General features: G+C 41.0%; 1 pseudogene; it reads left to right on the top strand.

The window, feature by feature from the left end:
• Positions 1-7,305: 7,305 nt before the first annotated feature.
• On the top strand, positions 7,306-7,424 carry LOC145401170 (5S ribosomal RNA; annotated as a pseudogene).
• The last annotated feature ends 1,273 nt before the right edge of the window (positions 7,425-8,697 follow it).

Here is an 8,697-nt window from a genome sequence, read left to right on the forward strand (position 1 = left end):
AGTGGTTTTGGGAGGGGAGTTAAATGGTCATGTAGGTGAAGCAGCTCAAGGATATGAAGGAGTACATGGGGGATGTGCCTGTGGTACAAGAAATGAGGAAGGGGAAAGGATACTCGAGTTTGGGGAGGCAGTGAACTGCGTGCAACACACATTTTAGGAAAAGAGAGAATAGGAAAGGATACTAGAGTTTGGGGAGGCAATGAACATGATTGTGTGCAACACACATTTTAGGAATAGAGAGCGACTAGGCTGATTACATACGAATCTGGGGGAAATAGCAGTCAGATGGATTATTTTATGATCAGGTGGGCTGATAGGAGTTTAGTGAGGGATGTTAAAGTTTAGGGAGTGAGGAGTGTGTGCAGCAGCACAAACTGATACGTGAATGATGCTTAAAAAATAATTGATGAAAAAGAGGACTTATGCACCTAGGAGGAAAATATGGAAGCTGGAAAACCAAGCAGTAAGGGATGCTTTCTATAGCAGGATGAGAGTGGTGGCTGAACATGGAGCCGTTGACAGAGATGTTAATGAACAGTACAGAGCCCTCAAGAACAACATACCTTGAGTTACTGATGCAGTATGCAGTTGGACAAGAGGCCCACCAAGACGTAAAGTAACTTTGAGGTGGGATCTGGGTGTAGAAGCTGCAGTCAAGGAGAAAAGAAGGTTTTTCCGGGAATGGAAGAAGGGTGGTAGTAACAAAGAGGAATACTGGGCTACCAACCGTAGGCCTAGAAGAGATCGAGGTATACAGGGCGAAGTCTGAGTCACAGAGACTTTTACTTGAAAACCAAAATTGTGTGGATAGGAAGAATATGATATATAAGATGGCAAATCAGGTGAAGAAGGATACTCGGGATATGATAGGTGAGCAGTGTGTGAAGAATGATAAAGGAAGGGTAGTGGTGACCAGTGGGGATATTAAAGATGCATGGAGAGAGCATTATAGCCTGTTGTTGAATGAGTTTGACTGGGACAGGGAAGGTTTGGAGCCAGCAGATCCAGCGTTTGGCCCTTGACCTTTGATTGACGCTGCTACTGTGAGTCAATAGGCAGGATGCAGATGGGGAATGCAGCAGGTGTGTCTGGTTGACTGCTGAAATGTTGAAGGCCTCAGAAGATATGGAAGTGAGGTTAGTCACTGACCTGATTAAAATGATTATATATGAGTGTGTTGTCCCAAATGATTGGCTGAAGTGTAATCGTAAATTTGTACAAGGGGAAGGGTGATGCCCTGGAAAGAGGAAATTATAGAGATATTAATCTTTTATATCGGAATGTGAAGGTAATGGAGAGAGTTCTAGAAGGTATGATTAGAGAAAGAGTGAATATTGATGAGATGCAGTTTGGGTTTATGCCAGGCAGGGGGACCACTAATGCCATATCCATTGTTCGACAGCTTCAGGAAAAATATATAGGAAAGAAAAGGGAACTGTACTTTGTTTTTGTTGATTTGGGGAAGGCCTTTTAGAGAATCCCTAGAGAGGTGGTGAAGTGGGCAATGAGAAAGCTTGGGTTGGAGGAGTGGCTGGTTATGGTTATGGCCATGTATGTTGGTGGTCGCACCCAGGTAAGAGTGAATGAAGATTTGAGTGATGAGTTTTCCGTGAATGTTGGTGTGCATCAGGGGTCAGTTTTGAGTCCCTTGTTGTTTATCATGGTATTTGAAGCCCTCTCACCTGACTTCAGAAATGGACTCCCGTGGGAGATGTATGCTGATGATTTGGTGTTGATTGCAGAGAATGAAAGGGAGGCAGAGGAAAGATTTAGGAAGTGGAGAGATGGTATGGGGCACAAGGGCTTAAGAGTAAGTGCAGATAAAGGTAATGATATCTAGGGTTGGTGGCGGCACAGTCAAAGAGGGACAGTGGCCATGTGCAGTTTGCACACAAGGGCGTGGGAAGTAATTCCATCTTGTGCAGTGTTTGTGATAAGTGGGTGCATAAGAGCTGTAGTGGTATTTGAGGTACACTGCAAGATAATGCTGATTTTATGTGTGCGGCATGTCGGGAAGAGCAGGTGGAGATGGTCAAACGTAAAAGGATTGACCTTGCTGGAGAGTCTCTTGAGTGTGTGGAAGAGTTTTGTTATTTGGGAGACATGTTAAGTGCTGGAGGTGGAGCTGGAGCTAGTTGTATGGCTAGGGTGAGGAGTGGTTGGCAGAAGTTCAGGGAGCTGTTGCCTCTCCGGACATTGAGAGGGCTCTCCCTTCATGCTAAGGGATCTTTGTATGCAGGAAATGTTAGGAGTGTAATGCTGTATGGTAGTGAGACCTGAACAGTAAAGGAAGAGGATATTCACAGGCTCAAACGTACAGAAATGACACTGATTAGGTGGATGTGCAGTGCGTCCCATCATGCAAGGCCTGGGGGTACTGGGTTTACAATGGAAGAGTTGAGAGGTAGGATGAGACTAGTATGTATTGGTGTTGTGATGAGAGGTAGATTGAGGTTGTTTGGGCATGTGGAGAGGATAGGAGATGATAACTGGGTGCAGAAGGTGAGAAGCATTAATATTGGGGGTGGGGTTACGAGGGGTAGACCGAAAAAGACGTGGGACGAGGCCATTAAGTGTGACCTCAGGGTTAAGGGACTGAACAGGGAGGCTCCCATAGATCGCGCAGCTTGGACAGCCGCCATTAGGTGACCAAGGCCGACGCATGCAAGCATGTTGAGCCTTGAAAAAACGAAAATGAAAAAAAAAAGAATATATATATATATATATATATATATATATATATATATATATACCATATAACCAAATTATGGCACCTGGTGGTTTGGTGGGTAATTAAGGTGCTCCAATTGCACTGAGCCTGGGTAGGTTGATATCCAATGGGTGGTTGGGGTTTATTGCTCACGTAATGCCACTCAGGGATGAGTGAGGCTGGTCACTTTCATCTTAAACGTCAGGACCAACTTGCTCAGTCCGGGGTTCCTATGCTCCTCATGGGTAAACACAGAATTGGATGATGGATGGAATATTTACAGTAAATGACTTCTCACTCGGCATCTTCGGGACCAAGCAGGTGCTGGAACAGCAGAAACCACCGAATGACCGGGAAAACCTGATAGAAAGTTTCTAGCAATCATGTTCGATCACCTCAATGCAATCACAGTGTCTAGTAAGTGTAATTGGTCAATTCTGAGCTCTAAATCGGCCTGTTTCTTAACGTCATATATAGTGGAAGAGCTCACACCGAAATCTTCCATTATCTTCGTCCTAGGAACAACCGCCTCAATTTGTTCAATAATTCAATCTTCTTGGTGATAGCACCTTATGGGTGCGTTTTTTCACAACACCAGTAAGCTTTCCACTAGCAGAGGCCATAGCGCAACACAAGAACGAGAGGATGATCGTAAAATGGCACAACAAAGTTTCTAAACTTTTGAAAGGTTCTGCTCACAAAGCCAGAAATTCGTAAGTCATATTGGCCAAAGGCGCATGCAGTGTTGGCGAGCAGGAATCGTGAAAAGTGCTAAGCTCAACTTTAAAATGCTAAGCTATAGGTGAACTGTTCAAACTTTCGTGCTAAATTGGACTTCAAAACACGCTAGATATAGCAGAAAATCTAATATTTGTTGGCGCGAATTATTATGAAAAGCGCTAGAGCTAGCACCAACAGCGCCAAATTGGCCGATTGGCTTGGCATATGTGCCGGAACAGCGGAGAACTTTCGTAATGGGACTATTTATGAAAACCGCCGAATGACCGGAAATACCGGGAGGCCATATGCCGAATGAGAGGACGTGTACTGAATATATATATATATATATATATATATATATATATATACACACACACACACACACACACACACACACACACACAGTAATATGGCATTTTTGCACCCTTATGTATTCAGTGTAAAACATACTCTGTAAAAAAAATTAAGATTAATACATTGAAATTTCCCCCTCCCTCATGAGACTGGCATGTATACATCAAAGCTCTGGACTGCTTGATCTTATCTCTCTTCCAGACTATCCCTAAGCATGATGCAGTAGTAGTTAATAATACTATTCTATTTTGGCAAGGTATACTCTCTCATGTCTTCTAATTTGATTTATAAGCCAAGACGTCTGAAAATTAGATAAATGGTGTTAGAATAAATGATCAGTAACAAGGACTGGAGTACAGTACAGTGAACCCTCACTACTGTATATTGAACTCATGGGGGAAAAGACGGATGATACAGGTGGTACTTCAATATAACTTATGTTTGTTAGGGAGGATTATAACAACCCAAGGTTCAACTTATACTGAATCCTGTTTGATGGATATCTAATGAACTTACATTTGTTCACAGTTTTAGTTTTGTTTGGGTTTATACTTTGTACCTTGATGCTGTATAGACAAATGTGAAATATTTTCAGCCAGTAATAAAACAACAGATCATAGAATAATGAAAAAAACTACTTTTTATATATCTATTATTTGTTCTGGCAGTCACATCACATCACGTCATTAAGTTAACCGTTTGTTTCATATTTTTGAAGGTTGGTAGGCTCACAGAGACTGATATGGCTAAAGTTTGGGTTAATGAGGTGAGATATAGATGTAGTGAGGGTTTACTGTAAAGTACCTTTCAGTAACCTGTACCAAGTTTTTCAGAGATTTAAGCAGCCAAGAACATTTATCTTATATTCAAGGAGCTAGCATTTATAGTGATGGTTTACTTATGCTATTCTATGTTTTTCATAGTTATAAGTCAAGAGTTCATAAGTACAAGAAGGTAGAACTGTGTTGTATTTAATGTCTTTGCTTTGAATTTATGATATACAGAAAGTATTTCACTGAAAAGTGACATTAGCTGGAAAGTAGCCAAAAATACAGGCTCTTTGATGTGTAGGGTGAAAAATACAGCGTGAGCCCTCTTATTAGCTTGTGATGGATTTTGACTTTCTTTGGTACTGAAAGTACTACGGTATATTAGTAGTTGAAATGATGAGTTCAGAATACAATTTTTGGTTGCCTGTATGTCATTACTGATAATGGTTAAGCCCCCCCCCAAAAAAAAAAAATAGCAGGTTATGGTTAATGGGAAAATATGTTCCTTTTTGAGGACAGGAATAATCAAAATTTTGGGATACCAGGATGTGGCTTCAGTGAAGCTGTGCTGTATCATATAACAGTGTACAAACAAGTGCATTAAAGCTGAAAATTTGTAAAAATTAGCTGTATTTGAATATGGTTATATCTCAGTGTCATGAAATTTAATTCCAAACTATATTTTCCCATTACTGAATTGACCATCATTGTACTGAAGTACCCACCATTAGTATTAACTGCTCATCCAGACTGGATTATGATGGTGTCTGACACTACAGACAGAAGTAATGACTGAGCAGTAAAACAAAATGAAATGTAAATCAGTAATATTTTTGTGATTAGATGCTATAAGAAATGCTCTCTAGGTTCAAATGAAGCCCATTAAATTAAAAGTGGATTTATTTCTGTTAAGCAAAGTTTGTATTCTTATTATTGTCTAAGTTTAAACATAAGCACAAATAATAATTACAGGCACCTTAACTGCACAGTTTAACTGTCCTAGTGCTGACAAGGAGCCTACACATGGTGGCACAGAGCAGAGCAGCTGCGGTGTTTACCTGGGAGCCAAACCTCATAATTCTGCGCATCTTGCCATGAGATTGACCCTGGTCCGACACTGTTGAGGTGCTGTATGGCAAGGGAACACTGGATTCCTACATGGTGTCTGTATTGTACTCACTCTATAGGATGGTCCCACAGGAACAGTTGCATAATTGTGGTTGACAGGTGTGCTTGGCCAGACAAACTGGGGTTAAGCAGCAACTACAAATTAACTCTCTTGAAATATTTATAACACGGGGATGTGTTTGTTTTGAAGAATAAAAGAAAATCAGTAATAAAAATTAATACAGAATTAAAATTTGCCAAATACATTAATAAAGTTTCATAACTGCAGAAAACAAATCAGATACTGAACAAGTTTCCTAAGATGTATTTATTTTCAAAAGGCCTTCATTACAGTATTTAGCAATAGATAAATATGGTTTTGAGTGGAGACCCTGCAGTGATGTCTTTTGGTAGGCTGTAAAGCTAGGTAAAGTGGAGGGTATATCTCATAATGTACATGCCATCACTAATAACTGTGACATAAATAAACTCAGTCTGTCATTATGTTTTTTTTTTTTCTTACCAGGGATCTGGCAGTCTGTTTCACTTGTGTGCTGTTACTTCGTCATCTTAAGGAAAGTACAGAAGACAAGTCTCCAGAAAGTTCTTTGTTTTTATATCTGTATATTATCCTTCATCATCATCACCATCATCCAGACCTCCTTTCTCACCTCAAAGTCGGGTGAGGGAAAAAATAATAATAATGTTAGAATAAGATCATAACCAAAGTGTGCCAAGTTGTATGAGCCACACTATCATTCACACATTATTCAAGCCCCTTCCATCTGATAAGTCAAAAAACATTCCACACATAGTTTCACACTCACCAGTCTGACAGAGTCAGTCTGACAAATGTCAAGTTAAAAAGGGGGTGCTAAGCCATGGTTATACACTCCTCCACACAAAATTCATCCCGTCAACTCAATCGCTTGTCTGTTCCCAAGCCTTGTTAGCTCCTATACCTCTTTCTCACACTCTCATTTACTATATCTATCCACCTTCTTCTAGATCTCACCATGTCTCTACAAAATTTTAAATACTCATATATACAGTATACATACAAAACTAAATTTTGAATACTCATATATACAGTATACATATAATACTAAATTTTAAATACTCATATATATATATATATATATATATATATATATATATATATATATATATATATATATCAGAAGCCGTTTGAGTATCCACTGCAGGACCGGCCTATCCCGACCGAAGTCGGGACGATACAGCCAATGTATCTCTACCAAGTGGCTTAGGCTGTCTAGAAGAGATTGTATGTAGGGTGAGAAGTGCTTGTAAGTGTAATTGTAGTGTAGGGGTGGCTTTGGATGTGTGTGTAGTCTGTGAACCAAGTGTAATCGGCCTGCGCAAGCCGACTGGGTGCAAGCATACTTTATAGTAAACGACACTGGTTCAACCACGGCACCCCTTGTGTCCGCCAATGTAGTACGTGGTCGGGTGAACACTCCCAAAGTTTATTACCCTGGCGGGGCGCGAACCCTGGTTCACTTGTGTACGAAACGCACACTACCACTGTACCACAGAGGCTCCATATATATATATATATATATATATATATATATATTTATTTATATATATATATATATATATATATATATATATATATATATATATAAAGGTCATACCACGTTGAGTACACCGCTTCCCGTCCGATCAGCGAAGTTAAGCAACGTTGGGTCTGGTTAGTAATTGGATGGGTGATCACCTGGGAATACCAGATGCTGTTGGCATCCCTACGTGTCAAGTGGGGTTGGTGGAGGATTAGTGCCCCTCCCTGTAAAACAATTAACTCTAAGCCCTCGGCCACCCCGTTTGGGATACATGGCGTCTGGCAATGGATATATATATATATACAGTATATCGTTACGTGGGTATATATTACTGTGCACTCTTAACCCTTAATTAATGACCAAATGGGGGAAGGTAAAGCTCACAAGAAAACTTACTTTATAACTTACAACACCAAAGAAACCAGGATTCGTTTTACAAAGGAGAATTCACATAGGCCTGAAAATACAAATATAAAACGAGTTATTTCTCTTACCTAACCAGATTACAATCAGTGGAGGCTACGTACTCACAGAGCTTGAGGAACTAGGAGATAGTATAATCCAGATATAATCCACACACTAGTGTTATATGGAGAAGTGAACCAAAAATGGGAAATGGTTTACAAACAGTGTGTTTTGTAATCAATGTAACGTGTTTAGTAATGTGTGAAAATATGTGGAAAAGTGTAACAAAATGTGTAACAAAATGTGACTCGCTAGGTCCTCGAGCTTATGAAGTAGCCTTAATCCGCCTCTCCCGGCTAACTAGCCACTAGGCTGTCTTTTAAATGTAATCTCCAGCTATACACAAGCAATGGAGGCACCTGCTACCAATTGCGAGTTAACACAACTCACACATAGCTAATAACAAGCCATTAAGAAAACGTTTTTAGACTACTATAAACACTCTTATTTTTCCCCTCCCACACTATATGTTACACCCATTTATGGTCAAGGACAAAAGGTCTCTGCGTAGTTCTGGGAAAAAACATCGACCGTTATCTGTGCAGAAGCAGAAATACTGACAGTCGAGTAAATAGAGGGAAGATAGTGAGTGAAATACCGCCCGCGACGAAGCACCACGAGAATGTTGCGACCCCCACCCCAGGGGCAGACCGCAGAGGGGCTCCGAAGGTGCATGCACTACCCAGGCAGTACGGGCCTATGTACCCTACTACCTTGCGCCCTTATTCCTCGCAATGGACCCAACCAGGAGTACACAGTGTGAGGGCATTACCCTTCAGCCAAACCAGCCCTCGCCAGGTTAGGGATGGGACTGAATCTCCAGTCCCAGACAGCACCCACGTGACTGTCAATAGCCGCACAAGTGCAGAGACGGCCACTAACCGCTCGCTCGCTGCATCCCCCCCCCACTGCAGGGGCAAGTGACGGCCATTAGCCACATCTGTGGAGAGATGGTCACTAGCTACTCCCTTCATGCAGCTGCTACAGG

Source organism: Coenobita brevimanus, chromosome 54 (genome assembly GCF_032717465.1).
Source record: "Coenobita brevimanus isolate Jiangsu-jjx chromosome 54, ASM3271746v2, whole genome shotgun sequence".
Taxonomy (NCBI): domain Eukaryota; kingdom Metazoa; phylum Arthropoda; class Malacostraca; order Decapoda; family Coenobitidae; genus Coenobita; species Coenobita brevimanus.